The sequence below is a fragment of the Pseudorca crassidens genome, chromosome 15, assembly GCF_039906515.1.
Source record: "Pseudorca crassidens isolate mPseCra1 chromosome 15, mPseCra1.hap1, whole genome shotgun sequence".
Classification (NCBI taxonomy): domain Eukaryota; kingdom Metazoa; phylum Chordata; class Mammalia; order Artiodactyla; family Delphinidae; genus Pseudorca; species Pseudorca crassidens.
In genome coordinates this window covers 10,646,954-10,670,633 of record NC_090310.1, presented here as the reverse complement: position 1 = coordinate 10,670,633, position 23,680 = coordinate 10,646,954, and the positions used below count along the sequence as shown (strand labels likewise).

The window sequence follows — 23,680 nt, the reverse complement described above, 5'->3', positions numbered from 1 at the left end:
TTGAGAGCATTCCTCAATTTTCCATGTTTTAAATCCTCCTTGTAAAATTGGTCTTGTTGTCAAATCTCTTATCTACCCTAGATCTTTTCCTCCCTCCCAGGTTCACTGTAGATGGCTTGACTCAGTCTTCCTCTGTCCTTCACCTAAGCCCTCACAATGCATCACCTTCTAATCCATATGGCTGCCTCCAGCACCTCACCCACTCTCTCCTCGCCCTCTTCTCACTCCACTACAGCAGCAGTGCTCAAATTAAGGTGAAAAGAGGAAACACCTAGGAAGCTCGTGTCTTATCAGCTAGGGCTGCCATAACAAAATACCATAGGCCAGGTGGCTTAAATAACAGAAATGTATTACTCATGGTTCTGGAGGCTGGAGATCCAAGATCAAGGTGCCAGCACGGTCAGTGTCTGGTGAGGACTCTTTTCCTGGCTTGCAGACAGCCACCTTCTTGCTGTGTCCTCACATAGCAGAGAGAGAAGGCAAGCTCTCTAATGTCTCTTCTTATAAGGTCTGAGAACCAGGGGACTCAGGGATGTAGGTTCCAGGCCGGATCTGAGAGGCTGAGGACCAGGAACCTCAGGGGCAGAAGATCCACAGCCCAGGTGGGAAGGGGTGAATTCCTCCTTCCTCTGCCTTGTTTTCTATTCAGGCCCTCAATGGATTGGATGATGCCCACAGGCACTGGGAAGGGCAACCTATTCACTGAGTCCACTATTCAAATGCTAATCTCATCCAGAAACACCCAGAAAAAATGTTTAATCTGGGCACCCAGTAGCCATTCAACTTGACAAATAAAATAACCATCACACTTATGAGTGATCTATGAGAGAACTTTGAGTTACAACAGTGCTCATTTTTCAGGTCATGTGTTTGGGATAAAATGATCAAAATTTCTAGTGAAAGCAAGGATGAGAGAAACACAATAACTACAGCAACAGGCTTTAAAACTTGCCCAGTTCTTCTTCAACGTATACATGAGGAAACTGAACTGGGGGACAGTGGCAGACAAGCAGTTCAGTGGGCAGGGAAAGATCTGGACAAATCCCTAGACAGCAGTGCAGTGTTTTCTCTGGAAGGTTTTACATTTCAGGGTCGTTCACAATTGCCACAAACTTTAGAGAGTAAGAGGGTCCTCCTAAGGTACAAACAGTAAATGTGGGGTCACTTCCAAGAGATTGTCTAGCCTGGGTCTGGGCTGGCACCATTCTTTAAAGATTCTGATGTCGTCCACCCTTGGTGTTCCTGATTCTCAGGCCTTTGGATTCAGACTGAATTATCCCACGGGCTTTCCTGGGTCTCAGATCGCAGATGGCTGAGAGTGGGACTTCCCAGCCCCCGCAAATGTGTGAGTCAATTCCTTATACTAAATCTCTTCCTATACAAATGCTGTTGTTGCTGTTGACTGGTGAATTCCAAGTGGCACCTTGCATGTGCTCAAGAAACGTGTTGAATGAATCCATAAATTAAGAAAACTTAAGATATACCTCGTGGGATCTTGGGCAAGTTGTTAAATGTCTCTGAGCCTCCGTCTCCGGAACTGTGAAAGGCTTTCATGCTTCTTATTGAGGCGTAAAGCAGATAATGTATGAGTTCTTAGTGCCACTGAGCCTAGCACACACGGGAATGACTTCTTGTGGTTGAAGCTTCTGTCACCCTTGTTATTACCAGTGACTGGTCTTATCTGCACAGCCCGAGCACCACAATAGGTCATTCTTTCTCAGCCTAATCTGTGATCGGAAAAAGTATTTAATGGTATAAAAATACTTCACCTAATAACTGCTTATGTTCCCTGTACTGTTGGGATCAAAAGGCTTATTTCCAAATGTAGACGCAATAATTTAATTTTGGGCAAATCACTGAAACAATACAGAGAGAACATCCTGAAAGTCTTCTAGAGATAAGACATAGACATTAATAATACAGCAGCTCATTATTACTAAATATTGGTAAAATGTTTTAATGCTGTTCTTGTTTACCGATCCGTATCTATTACTTTAGTTTCGTAAAGTGAAAAAAATTTACAAAGCCTCATGGAGTTCCCCTTTCCTACATCCTCATTTTTCTAATTGGGACATGTTTATTGGATCGTGAATTTCTCTACCATGATTTACAGGATCCCAACCTCTGCAGTTCAACAGGCATTATTATATTAACATTTTGAAGAGGAGATAATGGTGTATACCAATGTTAGGGGAACCACTGACCAAAACCGCCCATCCCGGCCAGGCACGAGTGCAACCACTTGCATGAGTTATCTTACAACAGGAGGTGCTGGTAAGGAACTCGGAACTTACAAGCTACCACCAACTGGAAGAATTCAGGAAAGGTCAAAAGGAGAGAGGAGATGCCAGTCCATATGTCCTACCAGCCTCCCAGAATCCTTCTCGCTGGAATCCATCTTGGTTGGGTGATGCACACACCACCAGGAAGGACCCTGAGTCAGAGTAATTGGCCAGAGACAACTGGGAAACTAACCCTGTTACCATAAAACCCGAGACTGCGAGCCACGTGGCAGAGCGGTTCTCCTGGGTTCCCTTACGCTGCTGCTCTCCACCCGGGCGCCCCTTCCCAATAAAGTCTTTTGCTTTGCCAGCACGTGTGTCTCCTCAGACAATTCATTTCTGAGTGTTAGACAAGAGCCCACTCTCAGGCTCTGGGAAGGGTCCCCCCTCCTGCAACAAGAGATTGAGGTGGGAAGCCAGAATGTACGGTAATTTACAGGGAATGAAATATAACAATGAACTCCACATCCTTATCAGCCTAACCAGAGTGTTCTCTCCTAAAGAAAAAAGAAGACATATTGATATGCTTTAGAGTCTCTGGATCTGTAACTTTGTCTAATAATTATGCTAGGCAGCTAGACTTGGCAACCCACCTCCCTCTAGGTGCACACCCGTGCTCCTTGCTCTCTTCAGCCACCATCCCTTCCCTCCCCCCAACTCCCCGCACCAACACACCCTCCTGGCACAAAAATAAAAAATAAAATGTCACAAAGGAAAGACTGGCAGGGCTTCCCTGGTGGCGCAGTGGTTGAGAGTCCGCCTGCCGATTCAGGGGACGCGGGTTCGTGCCCCGGTCCGGGAAGATCCCACATGCCGCGGAGCGGCTGGGCCAGCGAGCCATGGCCGCTGAGCCTGCGCATCCGGAGCCTGTGCTCTGCAACGGGAGAGGCCGCAACAGTGAGAGGCCCGCGTACCGCAAAAAAACAAAAACAAAGGAAAGACTGACATGTTTTCTTTTATAAGAACTGAAAATTCCAGGGAACAACATCCCAAACAAAACTCAAGGAACAGATTTGGAAAAAATATACCAAGGCAACTGTTGGGGCCCAGAGTAGGCCACCCCAAATTGTGTCTCATGGTATATTGATTATTCTGAATTCAAGTTACTTAAGAAACAGCTAACACAGAGGGACACTCTGACCCTCCTTTCTGTCTCCCTGAAGTGAAAGGTGCATTCCCTGCATCTGGAGATAGAAGGACATCCTTACTCCCAGAGATAGGGAATTCAGGGCCAGGAAGCCTATATAAACAAACGTTGTTACTTCTTTAATTTACTATTTTCAGCCCAAACTCCGTTCAGATTCTTCACTAATTGGGCACCCAAAACCCAAGTTTCCTCACAAATTTATTGTTTCTTTGTCTAAAAAGTATAAAAGCTGCCTGCTTTGGCCACTCCCTAATGTGCATGAATTAAAATTTCTTTCTTTTTCTCCTGTTAATGTCTTGTGTAAACTTTATTATAATTCCCTTCACAAGAACTCAAGAGGGGTAGAGGGGGAAGTTTCCCCTTCCCCATGTAATACACAAATGATTAACATTCATGAACATTGCATAGCTTTAATATAGTTTAGATAGGTTTGGGGAAGGAAAGGAAGATAAACTCATTGGCTGAATCTAGCATGTTGATACAGAAATCTGGTTGAAACTTTCTACTACTTCTGCAAAGAAGGAGGCCTTGACTTGGGGAAACTGGTAGGTACCCTAAACCTCACTAAGCTTCTATGTGTAGCTGCCCTCGCCTCCACCACTGACATATCCTGACTCCCCCCAAGAAGTCCAGATTTTTGACAACTGAGCTCAGTGGGATTTACTGCTGTGATTCCTGCATCAGTGTACCCATGGATATAAACAGTCATGTTCAAATACTTAGGCCCATGACAGAAGAAGGTGTTAAGTTTAATATCTACTTTCTCAACCCAGCCCAGCCCCCTGCAATTCAGCCTCATTAACTGTAGGTATTTCTCTGCCCTCTCCTCTTAGGCATGGCCCTGGCCCTGCTTTCTTTGTTCTACCGTCTCAAACTCAATAGCAAGGTGTCTTTGTACGGCTCTCTTGGTGATCTTTCTTTCAGGGCCTTTGTACTTGGTTTTCCTCTACCTGGAACCTTCTTTCTTTCTTTTCATGTCTGCTTAACTTTTCTTCATCCATCACACTTAAGCTTGTCTATCTTCTTCAGAAACTGTATGTGCTTTCATTCACCACTCTTTACCCAGTGCCTCGGATTGTTTCTGGGATATACTAGGTGCTTAATAAATATTTCTTGAATAAGTAAATGATATATATGTTAATCCCAAACTACTAACTTATCCCATATATCTTATTTATTTATTCAAGAAATATTTATTTGGGATTAACATATACATACTACTATACTGTATATAAAATAGATAACCAACAAGGACCTACTGTATAGCACAGGGAACTATGCTCAATATTTTGTAATAACTTATAAGGGAAAAGAATTTGAAAAAATATATATATATATACAACTGAATCACTGTGCTGTACACCTGAAAGTAACATAACATTGTAAATCAACTATACTTCAATTAAAAATAAATAAATAAATAATATATAAAGATGCTACAAATCTATAAAGAAAAAAATGCATAGAGCTGAGTATAAAAATGGACAGAGCATATGAACAAGCCAATCAAAGGAAAAGAAATATGAATTGGGTATAAGGAATCAGATACTGCTACATACTATAAACAGAAGTATATGTCAGGATAATTTTGGAGGGAGGGATTTGGACATCATCAAGGTAAAAATTGTGCATTCCGAGGGCTTCCCTGGTGGCGCAGTGGTTGAGAGTCCGCCTGCCGATGCAGGGGACACGGGTTCGTGCCCCGGTCCGGGAGGATCCCACATGCCGCGGAGCGGCTGGGCCCGTGAGCCATGGCCGCTGAGCCTGCGCGTCCGGAGCCTGTGCTCCACAGCGGGAGGGGCCACAATAGTGAGAGGCCCGCGAACAGAAAAAAAAAAAAAAAATCGTGCATTCCCTCTGGTCCAGCAATCTTACTTCTACACATAAATATGCCCTCATACACACAAAAATATTCATTATATCATTATACAAAATAGTCAAGAACTGGAAATGACTCTGGAGTCTACCCACAGAGGAAGAGTAATTATGACAAGTCTAATTTCTAGGTCGCAGCCAGGTGCCTCTTAAAGATGTGAATTCAGGGGTCCAGTCTCTCTCCAAGTTATGGCTCTACCATCTTAGAGTCTTTTGTTTCCACTGTGTGGATAGGGGAGAGAGTGTGGAAGACAGCATGAGATATGCCTGGAAGTGACCTCCATCACTCGTGCCCACATCCCACTGGCAAGAACTTTAGTCACATGGTCCCACCTTGATGAAAGAGGGGCTGGTTTCTTCCTGTGTACCCAGAGAAAAATGAAATAGTTGGTCTGGAAATAGCTTTGAAGTCTTTTGCTAAAGTGCAAAACGTAAGCTTCAGAAACGAGTGATTCATATTTTTTAAATTGCAATGGGTGTGTTCTCACCCTTATGTAACGTTTAACATTTTTATAAGTGTAACAGGATATTGAGTTGGATTTTTCCCGTTGCCCTGGAATTATTAGCTAGGGCTCAAAGTTCAAGTCAAAATAGCTTTAGCATTCCCATATTCTAAAGAGAGCTGTATCCAAGTACCACCCCCATCCTAGTCATCTCAGAACACACTCGCGTACAATCTAAATAAGGGGAAGAAAGGGGGAGGGAGGAGGAGACTTGTTGGCACCTTGAGGGGAGCAGTAATTATGCGGAGAAGCTTTTTCTTCTCTCCCCAGGAGGACTCCAATAGAAAAACGCACAGAGCTGCCAGTACCTCCTGGACTTGGCTGTTGGCATCTCCTGCTCCAGCCATGTGCTTGGAGCTGAAGAATCCACATGCCACCCAGATGCTCTCTTCCGAACAAAGAGAAGCACAGTGAGGAGGTTTTGGAGAGTTTGTTAGAGCCCCTCGATTTGGGAAGCCCTCGTGAACTGTAGACACCCCTCTTTCAGAGCTTTCCCGAGGCAGGAGGTTCACGACACCAGAAGGGCAGGAGAAACCTGTAGAGCAGTGTACCTAGAAGAAAAGGACGGGGAGATAAGGTGACTCACCCATATCCCAGTTCTCCCACTCTTTGGAGGAGGCAGAAGACCTCCCTGGCTCCTGCAGCTCCTCACAAGGGAGCCCTGTGGTTGGAGGAGGGACGGAAGCAGCAGGACTGTCCAGGTGGCTGCCAGGCCAGCAAGACAACATGCTATGTGTCAAAGAGGTTGTGTTGATAAGAGACCAGACAAGAAATTCAGGTAAGCCTTTACTGGGGCCCCTGCTGCAGTAGCGGGGAGCGGGAACAAGTAACAGTTTCCGTTGCTTGCTCCCCGAGGTCGGGAGGTGGGAGCAGGCTGTTTCCTTACATGGGGTGAGGGTAGGGTCGGGTCCAGGGGTCAGGCCAGAGGCGTGGCTTAGGTGGCTTGCCCACCCCTTTGGTGGTGCTGAGTGCAGGGGGCATGTGCAGTACCCTGTTTTTGCTCCCAGCTCTTCAGAAGTGGCAGCTGGGTTTTTTTGATCTTTTTATATCTTATTGTCCATAATTTGCCCCCAGCTGCATTTGCACGCACTCATTTTTAGTCCCTTGTAGTTTCTTTGTATTTTGTTGCTTGAGGAGATGACATTTGTCCAGGTGCCAGCACTGCAGCAAAGGGTCCCAGGTCCCAGGTCCCACCCTGTCTCAGTTGGATGCCTGAATGGCTGGAGGGCAAAAGAAGATGCCCATTTGGGTGTCCATGGTGAAATATGGGTTAGGGTGATGTTGAACTTGACTTCAAGAAAACCTCATACCCCAAGTATGAGAAGACCAATGGCTACATGCTCAGAGGCAACCAGCAGCTGGAACCAGAAAAGGCCTAAGAAACCACTGAAATATGGCAATGACTTCCTTAATCCCCATTTCCTTCCCCCAACCAACCAGAGGGCCTCGGTCATGAAGGGAAATTAATGGGGTGGCTTGTGTCAGAGCTAGACTACGCCCCCTCCAACCCTCCCTCTACTCTGAGCTACTAGATGCACTGAGATTAGAGTTTAGAATTAAATATTATAATAAAATCAAGTTTGAGATCAAAGTTTTCAAGAAGATTAGATGTTTAGTAATCAAAAGTGACTAAGAAGTTATTGAATCTGCCTGAGATACACTTGAAAGACAAAAATGTGTAATTTGACAGGTCATGGTTGATTAAAACAGAATAAAACAGTTTTACTCACTGTACCCCACTGATGCACACCCCCTCTACAGTTAAATAAATGTAAATTACTTTTTGAATTAAAAAAGAGGGTTAAAAAGCTATATGTTGTCTGCTTATTCATTTTACCTGGAGTTGGGTGATTTTCACTCTCTTTTCTTTTAAATTTTTTAAGGTTTTTCTTTTTTTTTAAGTTTTGAGAGTTCTTTGCTTCTATCCTTGATTATGAATTCTGCACCACTTGCTTTGTCTTTTCCTCTTTTTATAATTCTCTTCATGACAGGTTGGAGTTCTATGCTCCATCTCCTATGACCAGCACTTTACATTCTTTTTCTGTTAATTTTTTACATAGTGTCTTTTTCTTGATTCTGAGTCTTATTTGGTTAATTTGATTTTCTGCCACATCAGTTCAGTCTTTTACACCTTCAGTAATGATCTGATTTTAGTTATTGCACTTTTCATCACAGACTGATTTTGTATATTAACTGCAACACATCTAGTATCTTCCCAAACATTTAAAGCACTTCTTTTTAAATTATTTTTTGCATAACTTATATATACATATTTTTTTAATTGAGGTATAGTTCATTTACAATATTGTGTTAGTTTTAGGTGTATGGCACAGTGATTCAGTTTTATGTATTTTTCAGATTCTTTTCCCCTATAGATTACTACAAAATATTGAGTATAGTTCCCTGGGCTATACAGTAGGTCCTTGATGTATCTATTTTATGTATAGTAGAGTGTATATGTTAATTCCAACCTCCTAATTTATCCCTCCCCCACCCCTTTCCACTTTGATAACCATGAGATTATTTTCTATGTCTGTGGGCCTATTTCTGTTTTGTAAATAGGTTCCTTTGTATCTTTCTTTTTTTTTTTTAGATTCCACATACAAGCAGTATCATATGATATTTGTCTTTCTCTGTCTGGCTTACTTCACTTAGTGTGATAATCTCAAGGTCCATGCATATTGCTATAATTCAAGTACTTCTTGCATTATAAGTGAAAGATCTATTGAGGGGCTAGGATTCCTTGGTTTTGAACCCTGACTCTGCCACTTAAGAACAATGTGACCTTATAATCGTTGAGAAAGGGATAAGATAAACCAATCATTGCAAATCTGGTGGAACCTGTTCCGTAATAGCAGGAAGAAACTGGCAGATTGCATTTAAAGGGCTAGAGAGAGTGGGGAAACCATACAGAGATTCAGTGTGTTGGAAGTAAGGGTTGCTCAGTTTGAGTGCTCAGACATGAGATTAGAGGTTAGATCATGAAGGCTCTTTATAACTGGATCAAATTTCAGGATTTTATCCCGTAGACACATACTTCTTAAGTACACATTTCTGGAACTCTGAAACCAGTGTGTCAGGGGCTCCAAAAACCTCAGATTTTTGCCACAGTTCCTTGGATTTTCAGTATTAAGTGATGTAAGGAAAACACTCTTTTAAATTAAAACAAATATATACACTATGGCATAGAACACAAAATCGAAAATTCTAAGATCAGCCTGGATGCTATATAAGCATATGATACTTCTGGGGACCCACCCCGACCCATGGGCGTACACATCCTGTCCTATGTGCCATTCGAGAGGCATCTAAGAGAAGCCATCAGCCCCCCAACAAAGTCTCAGGGCAGACTCCTCTGATTGAAGAAAAGGCTGCTTCTTAATCCTTCCCACATAAGCCTTAAGGGACCACACACTTTCTCCAAGCTGGGGCAATTGCTGAAATTAGGTGGTTTAACTGTAAAGACATCCCAGCCTTTCAGAAGCTAGCATCCCGAACAGAGATAAACTAAAGACAGTGTTCCCCGCTAATACTGATGTATTTTCAATTTATGCAATCCAGTGTGCAGTGGTCTGCACCATCCCCTGCCTCCAGTGATTAATGGCCTGGCCCCAGCCAGGGTCCAAAAAGAGCCAAGGGAAGAGATGCAATGGGTTTTATATTATCATGACTGCAACATACTCATTCTGTGGTGTCAGTGCTGACTGCAGGGTTCTGATTATGAAATATGATGCATGTTGAATTTAATGACATTCTCTGCCCTTCCGGTGAGTTCACTGCCTTCCAATGTCATTTTCTGTTCTCGTCTGAGTGGTAATAAAAGGAATATCATCGACTGTGGTAGCCTGTAACTACTGTGTGTTTTACAATAAATTGCATTTCAGGACCTTTCTCCCCAGGAGAAAAGTGCATGGTCAGAAGGATTACTCCGAGGCAGTTTCTGGGATCCCAGTCTCCAAGAAGATGAGGAACAAGGCGGCGTTGCCCTTTTTAGGAAATTATTCCCTAAGAACACTCATTTTTCAAGCAGCTATATATCAAAGGTCAGTTTGGACTAAGGGTAGATGATAAAACAGACTCCAAAGCAAAAATGACTATGGCTCAACCAAAATCATTGCAGAATGGACCAGGTCTAATCTCTTAGTAAGTTCTGGAAGGCGACTCCGGAAGAACACAAACTCAGAACTAGGAAGACAGCCCCGAAAGCCCTGTTCTTTCTGTCTGTGTTCAGATTAACATTTTGTCCTTATCCCATGGGAAGGTAATCTCCATTTGAGGATGGGGAGAAAGATAAGAAAAGTAAGACTTAATGAGTGACCACTGTGTACCTGACCTGTGGCAGGTACTCTATGGTACGATGTCACCTACTCTCACAGTATGCTTGTGAGATTATCACCCCTTATTACCTCCAATATGTAAATGAGGAAATTTAGGCTTGACAGCATCTGCAGGGTCACAGAGCCAGTGGAGGTCAGAGCCAGGGATCCAGCTCCGGCTCATCTGATTCCCAGAAGTATATTCCATGCACCAGAAGCACCAGCCTTATTTAGGAGTGTGCTGGAGACACAGAACCTCAGACATCTGCCCAGTCATGCACGTGGAGGTATGAGATGCATGTCCTACATAGACTCTGAGCTGGTCAGGGGCTAGAAAGTTTCTGACATGTGGGGCAACCAGGACAAACTTCTCTCTTCACTGTTGAGAGGGACTGCTAGGTAATGTCACATTGACTGACTGTCAGGATCTTAGATCCATTGATTGTCCGGCTGGCAGCGGCATTGCTGGGGACAATACTCCTCAAATTCCAGAGTGCCTGACAATTGCCTGGGCAGCTGGTTAAAGTACAGACTCCTTAGTTCTCCCTAGTACTGTATTAGTCAGTGTTCTCTAGACAAACAGAACCAATAGGATGTACACATATAGAAAGAGATTTAGTTTAGGGAATAAGCTTGCACAATTATGAAGGCTGGCCAGTTCAAAATCTGCAGAGTGGACCAGCAGGCTGGAGCCTAGGGAAGAACAGATGCTGTGGTTCAAGTTCAAAGGCCATCTGCTGGCAGAATCCCCTCTTGCTTGGATAATATCAGTCTCTGTTTTTTTGGTTTTGGTGGGTTTTTTTTGCGGTACGCAGGCCTCTCACTGTTGTGGCCTCTCCCGTTGCGGAGCACAGGCTCCGGACACGCAGGCCCAGTGGCCATGGCTCACGGGGCCAGCCGCTCCGCGGCACGTGGGATCTTCCCAGACCGGGGCACGAACCCGTGTCCCCTGCATCGGCAGGCGGACTCTCAGCCACTGCGCCACCAGGGAAGCCCCAGTCTTTGTTTTATTAAGGCCTTCAACTGATTGGATGAGGCCCACCCACATTAGAGAGGGCAATCTGCTTCACTCAAAGTCCACTGATTTAAATGCTAATCTCATCCAAAAACACCCTCATGGAAACATCCAGAATAATACTTGACCACATATCTAGGCACCATGGCCCAGCCAAGTTGACACATAAAATTAACTATCACATATATTGCAATGGTGTTTACACAAATCTACATGTGTGAAAAAAAATAGCATAGAACTGTACACATACATAGTACCAACATCAAACATTTGGTTTTGATATTACAGTATCATTATTAAATATTTAATAATGATTTTAAAAGTAAATAGTTACTTAATAATTACTATAATTATTAAGATAGAATTATCAGGATTGCCTAGTGAAGGCTATCTGGGACCTCTCTGCAATATTTTGCAACTTCCTATGCATCTAAAATTTCCTATGCAGTATCTGTGCAACTTCCTATGAATCAAAAAATAGTTAAAAAAATATTTTAATAGTGCAGATTCCTGCCCATTTGCATCTGCTCCTCACATTTCCCTCACTCCAGGATTCTGGCCCATTTGGTCTGCTGGTAATTCAGATACAGAAAGGCACGGCTGACCATAGCGTAAGCATGGCCCCAACGGGACATGTGATATGACGGGGGCTATGGTTTAATCTATGCAAAAAGGAACTATGTTACCTGAATTACTTTCCACCACAGAGGAGAAAAATGTTAAGAGCAGCAGATTAGAAGTGAAACAACAGTAATTCTTTGTAATTCTGGGCTTACGGCATCAGTCACTGTTGATAACAAAGGGACAATGAAAGTCATCTATTCCAAGTACCTCACTGGACAGATGAAAAAGAGGCCCAGAACCTCAAGCCATGTTCCTGTTGAGTTACCTGTCCAAACACTCACATCGTTAGCAGCAAAGTCTGAACCGAAAACAGAGCTCTGGGACTCTCAAGGCCCGAGACAACCAATTACAATCTCACTTACAGGTTTCATTGGACTCTCCACACTTTGTTGTGCTTTTAAACGTTAGAAAGCCTCTGTGGTGGGGAGGGCAGCCACGAACAAGGCCATTTACACAAGAGGAGACCGAGGTCAGGCAGCAGCTTTCCAAAGGCTTCCCCAGAAGACAGTGGACTTGGTCAGGTGCTCTTCCTGCTCCAAGAAAGTTAAATAATGAGTCCTAAGTCCTACAGACCAAGACAAAGTAGCCCCAAGGACATCCCCAAACAGGAAGTGCAGCCAACCCAGGCTGCCCCCCAAAATACTGGGTTTTAACTCTGTTCCAATACCAGTCATAATCCCTAGCCCCCTTAGTGTTCTAATCCCAGCCCAGGCAGTAACTGTGTTAATGGGGGAAATCTTATTGTGGTCCTAGTTTCCGACTGTTTAAAGTGAGAGCACTGGACTCAAACATTAAGGATTTAGGGCTATTTTTATTTTGTTTCATTTCCCCTCAATTTGCTGTGTGATTTATAATCTAGGTTGTATTTTGGAGAAGCTCATATATTAAGATAATTGCCAGTTATTTTCTGGTATTTGCCAAAGTATCCACGCTTGTACAATGGAGGTAGAAGATATAAGTGACAGGTGACAGAAAATGAATACCTACATCAGCAACTTGGGACCACTTCAGCTCAGGTCTCATCCTTCCTTTCCCCACATCTAAGTCATTAGAGATTCCGGTTGATTCTACTTTTTTTTTTTTTTTTTTTTCGGTGGCAGCCCTCTCCCTTTGCGGAGCACAGGCTCCAGACGCGCAGGCTCAGCGGCCATGGCTCACGGGCCCAGCCGCTCCGCGGCATGTGGAATCTTCCCAGACCGGGGCACGAACCCGTGTCCCCTGCATCGGCAGGCGGACTCTCAACCACTGTGCCACCAGGGAAGCCCTGATTCTACTTTTTTAATGTGCCTGAAATGGATCCCTGCAGCCCCTGCCAAAGTTCAGGCCACTCATCAATTCCTGCCTTTTCACCTGCAGCTCAAACCCAAATCTCACCGTCTTCTCGTTCTAGGTCCAAAGCACTGCCATAGTGATTTCTCTAAATGTAAATGTAAAAGGTAAATATCATTCCCGTACCTAAACCATTTCTGAACCGAAAACAGAGCTCTGGGACTCTCAAGGCCTGAGACAACCAATTACAATCTCACTTACAGGTTTCATTGGCCTCTCCACACTTTGTTGTGCTTTTAAACGTTAGAAAGCCTCTGTGGTGGGGAGGGCAGCCACGAACAAGGCCATTTACACAAGAGGAGTCTGAGGTCAGGGAGCAGCTTTCCAAAGGCTTCTTTGGAAATGTAGGTATTCATTTTCTGTCACCTGTCACTTATATCCTCTACCTCCATTGTACAAGCGTGGGTACTTCGGCAAATACCCTTAAAAATGAAATCCAAATTCCCTAGCTGGGATTCCAGGGCATCCTTGACCTGGCCTCTCCGACCTCAATGCTTATGGCTGTCCATGCTCCTGGGACCACTTGCTGCTCCCCAATGCACCTTTCCCTCTGTATCCTCTGCCAGAGATATTCTCCCCAACTTTCTGCCCTGGTTAACTCCTGGCATTTGTCCCCCTGGGAAGCCTTTGTATTCCCTCTGACACTGAATTAATGACCTTGTACTGTATTCCCATAACATCCTATGAATTCCATTGGCACCTATGCCCCCTACCCCGTCCTCCAGGTGTTAAGTTCCCTAGGGGTGATCATTCATCTCTGTGTTAGTAGAACCAAGTGCAATTCCAACAATGCACTGGCTAAGCCGCTATTATATCAGAAGAAGAGGAACAGCATCTTGGCATGAAAAGTGCCCTGGGGTCCAAACAGGAACATGATAAGGGTGAGAGATCGTGCAGTCATTCAACAGGTATCCCCAAATCACCCCTCTATGTCAAGCTGTGTGTTACGAGATAGAGGCGAAACGTTACCACCACCTCTGACGAATTCTTGCCCCAAACTCCAACTTGAATCACATCAAACCTCAGAAATAGCTACCAGTTGGCAAGACATTCAGGATCCAGAGGAATCTGTTTAATGTCATGAGAATGCAATCATAAAAGTCCAGAATGTAGGAAAATCTAGAGGACAAATGACTTGATTTATTCATAAAATAAGTTGAAAAGGAAAACATTTTTTAAAGAGAGAAAGAGGGAACTTATAGATTAAAAAACGCTTAAGAGAATCAAATGCCATGTGTGGACTTTGACTGGATCTTATTCAACAAGCCAACTCTTTAAAAAATATGAGACAAATGGGGAAATCTATTAACTGAATGGAATTTGATAATATTAAAAAACAATTGTTAATTTCATAAGATGCAACATAGGCATTATGGTTAGGTATTTTTTTAAATATACATACACTGAAACATATGCTTATTAGGAAGAGGCAGTATAGATAAAAAAAGATTGACCATGACACTGATTATTGAGTGATGGGTATATGGGGTTCATTGTTATCCTTCCTACTTTTGTGTATGTTTGAGTTTTTGCAGAACAAGTTAAAAACGGTGAGCAGAGAAGATGCTCCTGTTAGCATGTTATTTACAATTACAATAACTGATACTAAACAAATAATTACAAGTGAGTTATTTACAATGAGATGAGACCAGAGATACTTCTGACTTGTGATGTATTCGTATTGAATTCCATTTAAGTGCTATAGGAAATGCTTTCTCAGCAATTTGTTTTGCTAAGATCAGCAGTTTATAGGGGGCAGGGCTAAAGGTCTCCCCTTTCATTGTCAAAATCCATGTTGGCACACCTGTGAAGATTCGGTTTGCTTTCTAAGGTTTTGGGTAAAATACAGGATCAGCAAGTGTCAGGAGCCAGGGAATAATACAGGTCTCAACTCCTGTGCCTGGAAAGGGTTCAATGATTCGTAAAGATCGATTGTAATGTATCTGAATTGCTACTGCTTGTGTGGTACTTTACAAGCAACTTCTTACTGAGTGTACCTAACTACTGAGATTAAAGGATGGTTTAACTTTATAAATTAGAGTGAATCCATAACAGTGTTCTCAGTCCCTTGCATTTCTTTTGATGCCCATGGTGAGTGACAAAGGGGTGGAGTTTACAGCTGATTTGCTTGATTTGTTCAAAACCCCTCTTCTCACCTCTAACCTGTCAACTGCCTGTTGTCACCCCTGTGCCCAGATGGCTGTGGTGGCAACAAGATGCTACTGCTGTGCCACCGAGTCGTGATTTCACAGTATTTTTCTTTTCTTTTTCATCCTACTTGGGGATACATTTTAATGAGGACAGGACGAGGACGGACGAAGAACCTTTCAGTGGAGCATCTAGCTCTTCATTGCACGGAATTGAGACTGATGCCACAAACATTTCTATTATAGACGACGGAACATAAACAACAGGGTCCTACTATATAGCACAGGGAACATTAGTCAATATCCTGTGACAAACCATAATGGAAAAGAATATGAAAAAGAATGTATATATATGTATAACTGAATCAATTTACTGTGCAGCAGAAACTAACGCAACATTGTAAATCAACTATACTTCAAATTAAAAAAACAAGAAATAACCAAACAGCACAGATTACCAAAGCAAAGACATTGATAAAGCAAATAAAATCTGCAATAATAAATACATCTGCAATAGATGCTAAATATCATTAAATTATTATAATATTTAGACGGTAAATATGGTCTATTTTTGCTTCTTCCCAATAGAATACATTTGATCACATTTTTACCAAAGAAATAGGTCGGGATAAAGTTACTACTCATATTAAAAAATAAATTATAATATTTTAAAACTTAGCTTAACCATGTGTCTTTATCATAAAAATAATTTTTTCATCTTTGATTTTATTACTCATTGTTAGACATGTGTTCATTCATACCACCACAAAACATAAAATCCGAAGTACTATTCTCTTCGTATTTTGATGGTACGTCATCAAATTCTGGGTGTATGTCAGAAGATGCACCCGGTCTGTAAATGTCAGCAGAAGTAAGTTTGAGAGGCATTTTTTTACAGTAAGCAACAGCTGCAAGATATTCTGCTACAAAAAGAGCTATCCTGTGTCATTGCATTTCTACAAACCAACATCTAGGGCGTGGCAGTAAGGAAAGTGAATTAGAGACTGTAACACTAAATGGTAAATAGTATCTTATGGGTATCACAGCCTTGTTGAGATAAAATTCTGGCTTGAAAGACCTCAGTAGAAGAGAATGACATTTTTTTTTCTTTTCTTTTTTCATTGAAGTATAGTTGATTTACAATGTGTTAGTTTCAGGTGTACAGCAAAGTGATTTATATATATTGTTTTGCAGATTCTTTTCCCTTATAGGTTATTACAAACTATTGAGTATAGTTTTTTGTGCTATATAAAATAGATAACCAACAAGGTTATTTATTTTATATATAGTAGTGGGTATATGTTAATCCCAAACTCCTAATTTATCCCTCCTCCAACCCTGTCCCCTTTGGTAACCATAAGTTTTTCTTCTATGCCTGTGGGTCTATTTCTGTTTTGTATATAAGTTCATTTGTATCATTTTTTTTTAGATTCCGTATATAAGCGATATCACATATTTGTCTTTCTCTGTCTGGCTTACTTCACTTAGCATGATAATCTCAAGGCCCATCCATGTTGAGAATGACATTTAAAGACACAATCAAATCAGAAATGCATACTGGAGGGAAAATCCACACAAGCGTGTGGGGAGACACACTGAAGGTGATTTAAGTGAGGTAAAAATGAAAAAAGAATCAAAAGAATTGCAGGAATTTACTCAAGTCCAATCCACAAAGTGGAAGAAATAAAAGGTGCTTCAGTAGCAAGCTCTACTGGCAAAAGACTTTCATTGTCTAGATGCCTGATGCACATTTAATTGGTCTGATGCAGAGCATCTATGAAATCCATTTCTTTGTTTTCCCACTCCACCTACTTGCCCCGTCCACCCCTGGCATTTTCCCGTTTCCTCAATACACCCAATTCCCTCTCACCTCAAACCTTTACACACGCTGAGTTCCCTACTCCAGCGGACATAACTTACTTTGGCTTGGCTGGCTTCTTCTTGCCCTTCAGACTATTATCCTGTGTGACACCACCCATAAAAGAACTTCCCTATATTCCCTGTAATTCTATATTCCAACACCATTCCTTTCACAGCATTTATCAGAATTTGTCACTGTTTAATTTATTTGGAATACCTCTCTTCTCCACCATCCTGAGAGGTCCATGGTAAATCTTATTTACCATTATATCCCCAGTATGGAATACATAAAATGACTTTAGTATCCAGTTCAGGATGGGTCATGAAATAATATTTGCTGAAAAAAATAAATGAATGATCATAGTCCAGTCAACTCCTATGAGAAAGAAGGGGTGCCTATGTAACTAATATGACTGCAGAGATAAGATTCAGAGGTGCTCTGATTTTAAAAAGGCACCTATCAAAATGGTATAAAGAAGAACTCATGACCAAGGTTAAATACAAGAGAAAGATGTCCAACTATGAGTAAAGCACCAGGAAGGCTAGAATCCTAACAAGATGAGGCTGCAACCAAATGCTAGGAGGATTCACTTGTACTTTAGTAGTTGTATCTAGAGCTAGTCAAAGACAGGAAAAGAACCTGACTTGCTACTTGGGGTATAACATACAGCATTTAAGAGCATTAAAGAGAAAGATAATCTTTGGGCAAATCTTCCATGGAGAAGGATCTTTGGTCTGGAAAGATAGTTGGGATGAAGTTGATTGCCATAAAAAAAATCAAGAGAAAAATCACTGAATGTGGCCAGTACTTTAGGTTAACTCATTCAGTACCCACTCTGAACCCTCCAAAGCCTTCCTAAACTGTAAAAACTGGAAAATAAAAAATACTTTTCCGAGATTCTCCTGCAGCTATGTTTTCATAGGATCCAGGTTCTACTAGGTGGATGGTCACACAAGACACATGAGGAGGGCATGAACATTGTAACAAAGAGATTAAACATTGGGAATTTGGCTTTTCCGGTAAGCATGATGGTGGAGACGTGAGGTTTTGGGGGCCAGCAGCAACTATTACAGCTTTATGATCACGGCAGTAATGGGTCTAGGGCTGGCAGTTGTAGCACTTTCTTACTTAGTTGCCAGCTTACCATTGCAACAGAGGATGTGGGATTTGGGACCTTAATTGGATGTGGTTCTGGAAGTTGTGCCTAGAAGCTCAACTCAGAGTTTGTTGCTCCAACTTTGCCAACATCTTTGTGAGCTATTTCATGCCCTTTATTTAGCTCTTTTCTGCTCAAAATGGCCAGAGTGGATTCTGCTCCCTGCAACTGAGAAACCCAACCAACTCACTAAGAAGAGGGAAGACTTGTTTTTACATTTACATGAATATTAGAGACAACTATGCCTGGGAAACTCTTCGTCTTTTGCAAAAGTAATTTTGAGATTATCTTGGATTTCTTTCTTTAAATCTATTTCTTCTTGACTACTAACAGTGAAAACCCAATAGAAACATTAAGAGGGGTCATGTGTTTATTTTAGAGATAATCTGGTAGAAGAATTATGTGTGTGTGCCAATGAACTTTGGGGGAAAGAATGTCAAAGATAAAAAATGAGTGCTTTCAATGGAGGAGACCAGACTAGTCAATTCCTGGGATCTGGAAGGAGTGAAGAAATATGTCAATTAAATGTTTGTAAATAAATGAATAAAAAAAAATTAATGTTGGACCTATCAATCCATGACTACCTATTAAGTAACAGCTACACTTCTCACTATGGGTGAAATCAAAGATGGAAGAAAATGACACCAACTCTTTTCTCAAAGAATATACAATTTGTTGTAGAAAGAAGGGAAATAGGTATTAAACACTAAAAACCAATATACGATGCTATGGAACCAAGTGAAAAATATTTCAGTAAAGACATTGGTCACTGTGAATAGGGGTCATTGGAAATACCTCCATAGAAGTCACGTCAATTGCCCTAAATCTGGGCAAAAGAGTAAGCTCTTGGAAAGCAGAGAAAAGTTGGGAGGCACTTCAAAGACAACAAATGCATAAGCATGGACACACATGTGTTCTTTGTTGTTGTTGTTTTGTTTGTTTTTGCTGGGAGACTCAGAGCTGGTGGGAAGGATTTGGGTTGGAGGGTGGTGGGAAATCCAACTGAAGAAGCCAGGAAGAGCTTCCATTGACCACATGGAGTCAAAGAATTTCTGGATTATGAAGAGACCTTGAAGGTCATCTAACCCAACACTAGAATACTTTCTACAACTTAATTTCTCATCTCATTTACTATTTTTAGAAGCTGGACAGAACAGGGTAGATATGATTTTTAAAACCCTAGAGAAGGCCTCAGTAAAAAGATCTTAAATAAATCCAAGATACCAATAACCTCAGAAAAACAAATTACAAATTTAATTTAACTTGTTCCAATGCCTTAATTTTACAAGTGAACAAAGTGGGTTCAGAGAAGTAGAAGGACTTTTGGAGCCTACACAGCTTAGCAGGGCCCACCCTCGTCTCAACAGCCAGCCCAAGTCTCTACCTTGACCAAGAATTACCTGGCTCTGTTTTGTGAGTACTCCATTTCTCTTACTATGCATGAAAAATGGTAATAAACTTCTCTCTCCAAACATCCTTTTCCCCAAGGAATAACAGATCACGGGAAGATAGAGGTTTGCCATCAAAGAGGGACATTATCATTTTTATACAAATGCTAAGACAATTCTGAGCTCTCAGCCTGAACTAAGCTACCTTAATCTAAGCTACCTGTGCCTCACACCGGGGGAAACTTGGTTTAGAAAAAAAAAAAATGAGTGGAATCCATTTCAAGTGTTCTATCTTAGGCCTCTCAGTTTGCACTCAATTTGTTTTATCACATAGTGATAGGAATTAAAGGCCTTCACTACAGTTTAGGCAGCTTGCCAATACCTATTTTATAGCAATAAAATATGTACAAATCAAGGAATCTCATGTGGAAAATTCATTCAACAGCCTCAAAAGCCAAATGAATGGTAATTACTTTGAAAACAATGTGGCAGCGATCAAGCGCGATTGGATCGTGCTTCTAAACGTACGTCTACATTTTAAGAACTAAGATAATTATGAATTATGAAAATAACTAACGGAGACAATGGCACAGCAAAGCTGTTGTTTATGAAACATGAAGGGACATTTTCAGAGGAGTAGGGGGAATGAGTCATTTTCCCGCACCTGCCAGAGGATATTGAATATGACACGAAGTACAAGCCTGGGCTCTGCCTCTCTCCCCAGTCATTTCCCATGGGGATTACTACTCTGAGCCCCAGTGTTTGCAGAGGTTGATGGGGGGATGCTTCCAGCTCCTCTTCCTACACAGTGTGGGATTAAGTACCCATCCATTAGACTATTCATCACAATTCTAGTAGATCCACCCCACGTTACGCCCAGAAATATGGATGAAAATGTTCTCGGGATGATCCGTTGTCAAACTCTCTTTCTGGAAACAAAATTATTCTGAGACACATCTCTCGGAATGGAGAGTCTGTGAAACTAGGTTTCTTTTGCCAGTCTCCTGTCTTATGTGAGATCCTGGAAAGTCATTCAACCTCTGTGTTTCTCAATTTTCCCAACTTGAAAATTATGGGGTTGGCCAGCCAATCTCCAACACGCCACGTGTCTATGCTACAATGTAGATGGTGTCCCTAGGAGCTGTGAACGGGGCGGCCAGGTGGAGTGATCCAGGGATTTGTGGAGGGGAAGAGCGTTCCAGGAGGGGTAAACAGCAAGGTCTTAAGACAGGAGCATGTCTAGTGCACTTGAGGAAGAGTGAGGAGGCCACAGGGGCTGGAGTGAATGAGGAAAAGAACAAGAGATGAGATCAGAGAGAGAAACTGAGGCCAGATCACACTGGACCTTGAAAGCTATCATATATTGGTTTTTACCCTGAGGAAAATGGGACGTTTGGAGGCACTGTGAGCAGAGGAATTGCATGATCTGACTTTGTGTTTTACCAGGATTCCTCTAACTTCTGGAGTGAGAATAGACTGAAGGGGAGTAAGAATAGAAACAGGGAGATCAGTTAAGAGTCTGTGATAATCCAGGTAAGAAATGAGGATGGCTGGTCCCAGGGTAGTAGCTTTGCAGGTGATGAAAAGTGGCCAGATTCTAGATTCTACTGGGGAAGGTGGGGAGAGGAGTGTTGGGCAGGATTTGCTGCTGTAAATCCTTCCTATCAGTCTGCATATCACTGAGAACCCAAATAACCTCAGAGATGAATAGTTTTCCATGGTTACAAATGTTGGTGACTCAGTTCCCAGCTCATGACTTTGACATTTTTCATTTGCATTTTAAGTTTTCCAATAAAGCTTCAAGAGAATATGCATTAATCAAGTTTCATTTCAATATTTTGAACTTCTCTACCAATAACAAGTCCTTACAGTCAGACAACAATTGGCTTATCACAGGATTTTACTGAAACAGTGTAAAAGTGCCCATCTTTTCAAAGACCTACCGTCTTAGGCTGGGTTCTCTCGAGAAAGGAAAGCCTGAGACAAGGACTTGTTATGACAGTTTATTTGGGGAAGTGATCCCCCAGGGAACAGGAATCTTGGAAAAGCCAAACAGGGAAGGAAGTTGTTTCAATCAAGGGTCTCCGGAGAAACAGAATCTATCTATCACTTATCTATCAATCCATCAAGAGATTTATTTTAAGGAATTGGCTCATACAGTTTGGGGGCTGGCAAGTCTGAACATCAGAGGACAGGCCAACAACCTGGAAACTCAGGTGGGAGGTGATGCTGCCGTCTTGAGGCCGAATTTCTTCTTCTTTGGGAAACCTCGGTTTTTGCTCTCAAGGTCTTTCAACTGGTTGGAGGAGATTGACCCACAACTTCCTATGTATCTTGTCCCCAGAAATGTCATGGTCATTGTCACAAATTCTTATAGGTCTAGGGTACACTGGCTACCATCCAAGCTTTGCTATCCACGATATTAATTATTTCTGCTTTGCCTTGTCAGTTAAATGCCACCACCTGGCCTTTGCAGTACAGAGGTCCTATTATCCCCACTGATAAGAGGGAATTCAGCTCCATGGCAGCGTCTCCACCCTATGGAGAACAGCCGCCAATTAACCTCTCAGAGAATTCGGGGCTCCCCTCACCAGCACATTTCTTACTGTTTTAGAAATGTGTAAAACACATTTCTAGATTCTACTGGGGGAGGTGGGGAGAAGTCTGTGAGATGGGAGAGCATGTTAAGTAAGGAGCTGAATGTTCTGGTTTCATGTAATAAATCATTCTAACATTCCACCTCTCTCAACTTTTGGACAACTAACTTGTTCCTGTACCAAAACAGTCCTTGAAATTCCACCTTATTTGTCATCCTGTGGAAGCTTCAAGAAGCCCTCCCAGCAGTGGATTAAGACTGGCTCCAAGTGACCTTGCCAGGACATTAGCCCCCAGTTTGGGATGAATAGACACACACTACTATATATAAAATAGATAACCAACAAGGACCCGCTGTATAGCAGAGAACTCTACTCACTACTCTGTAATAACCTATACGGGAAAAGAATCTGAAAAAGAATAGATATATATGTATGTATAACTGAATCTCTGTGCTGTACACCTGAAACGAACACAACATTGTAAATCAACTATACTTCAGTTAAAAAAAAAAAAAAAAGAAAGAAAGAACTAGGTCTGAATGTATCAACATTGATAAATATAAAAAAATAAACATCTCCCATCGACACAGGTTGGCCCACAGGGAACTAATGCCCTCACGTTTGGAATCTGTACATGTTCATTCCTGGGGGGGTGGTCAGGGAGGGGTTCCCACAGACATCCCACAACATGGCCTGTGAGAAAATCTGAAACAGAAAGAGAGTGATTCATGGTTCAGACACAAGGTGTGTCATGGCCTGTGTGAAGTTGGCTTTTGTCAGCAAAGACTGAGATAAAAGCGGGCGAAGACAGGTGAGGTGAGACGCACCTACTGTGTGTGAAGGAGTGTAGAAGAAAGACCATTCATCTTTTCAGAGCCTCTGCTTTCACACAGGCAAAACAGGGCTGTCAATCAATGTCTTCCTCCTGTGGGCAACTGGCACCCAGTCCCCTGGGGCCCTCTGGAAAACCATGTGGATTCACCTCATCACTTTCACACTGAGGGATGAGAAAGTTGAAGTATTTATTCACCAACTTCTGTCACTCCTAGGTTGAAGGTCGCTCCTAGGGAGCTAACTTCCAACGCGTCCAGCCAGCCCCCTAGTTCAAGACCTGAGCATGATCTTATGACTGGTGAAGCCCCTTGGGCAGAGAGATGCAGGAGGCCATCAGCAGAGTTGGGACCTCTGCAGGTGACCTGCAGGGCAGGCCAAAGACTGGGCACCAGCAATGTTTCTACAAGTATTTCTGCCTCTTCTGGCAAAGGCCAGATCCATTGGGGAGGTTGGTTGCAAGAGTTCACCACGTCTTCCAAATCCTTTTGCAATCGCTCAACATTAGCAAAAGCATCCGGTAAACTCTCTTCTGATAGAAGGCACGTCCAAAGCACCCCTCAGATGCATCAGAATTTTGTTTCTGCCCAAATGCACACCCTCTTTAGT

The 23,680-nt window shown here is 42.3% G+C and overlaps 1 long non-coding RNA gene across 1 annotated transcript in view; it reads right to left on the bottom strand.

The window, feature by feature from the left end:
- Positions 1–6,110: 6,110 nt before the first annotated feature.
- Positions 6,111–23,680, bottom strand: part of LOC137206829 (uncharacterized) — a 407,706-nt gene continuing 390,136 nt past the window's right edge. Inside the window, exon 6 of the long non-coding RNA XR_010934841.1 lies at positions 6,111–6,358. This is a non-coding gene — a long non-coding RNA (uncharacterized lncRNA). The remainder of the gene's footprint in view (positions 6,359–23,680) is intronic.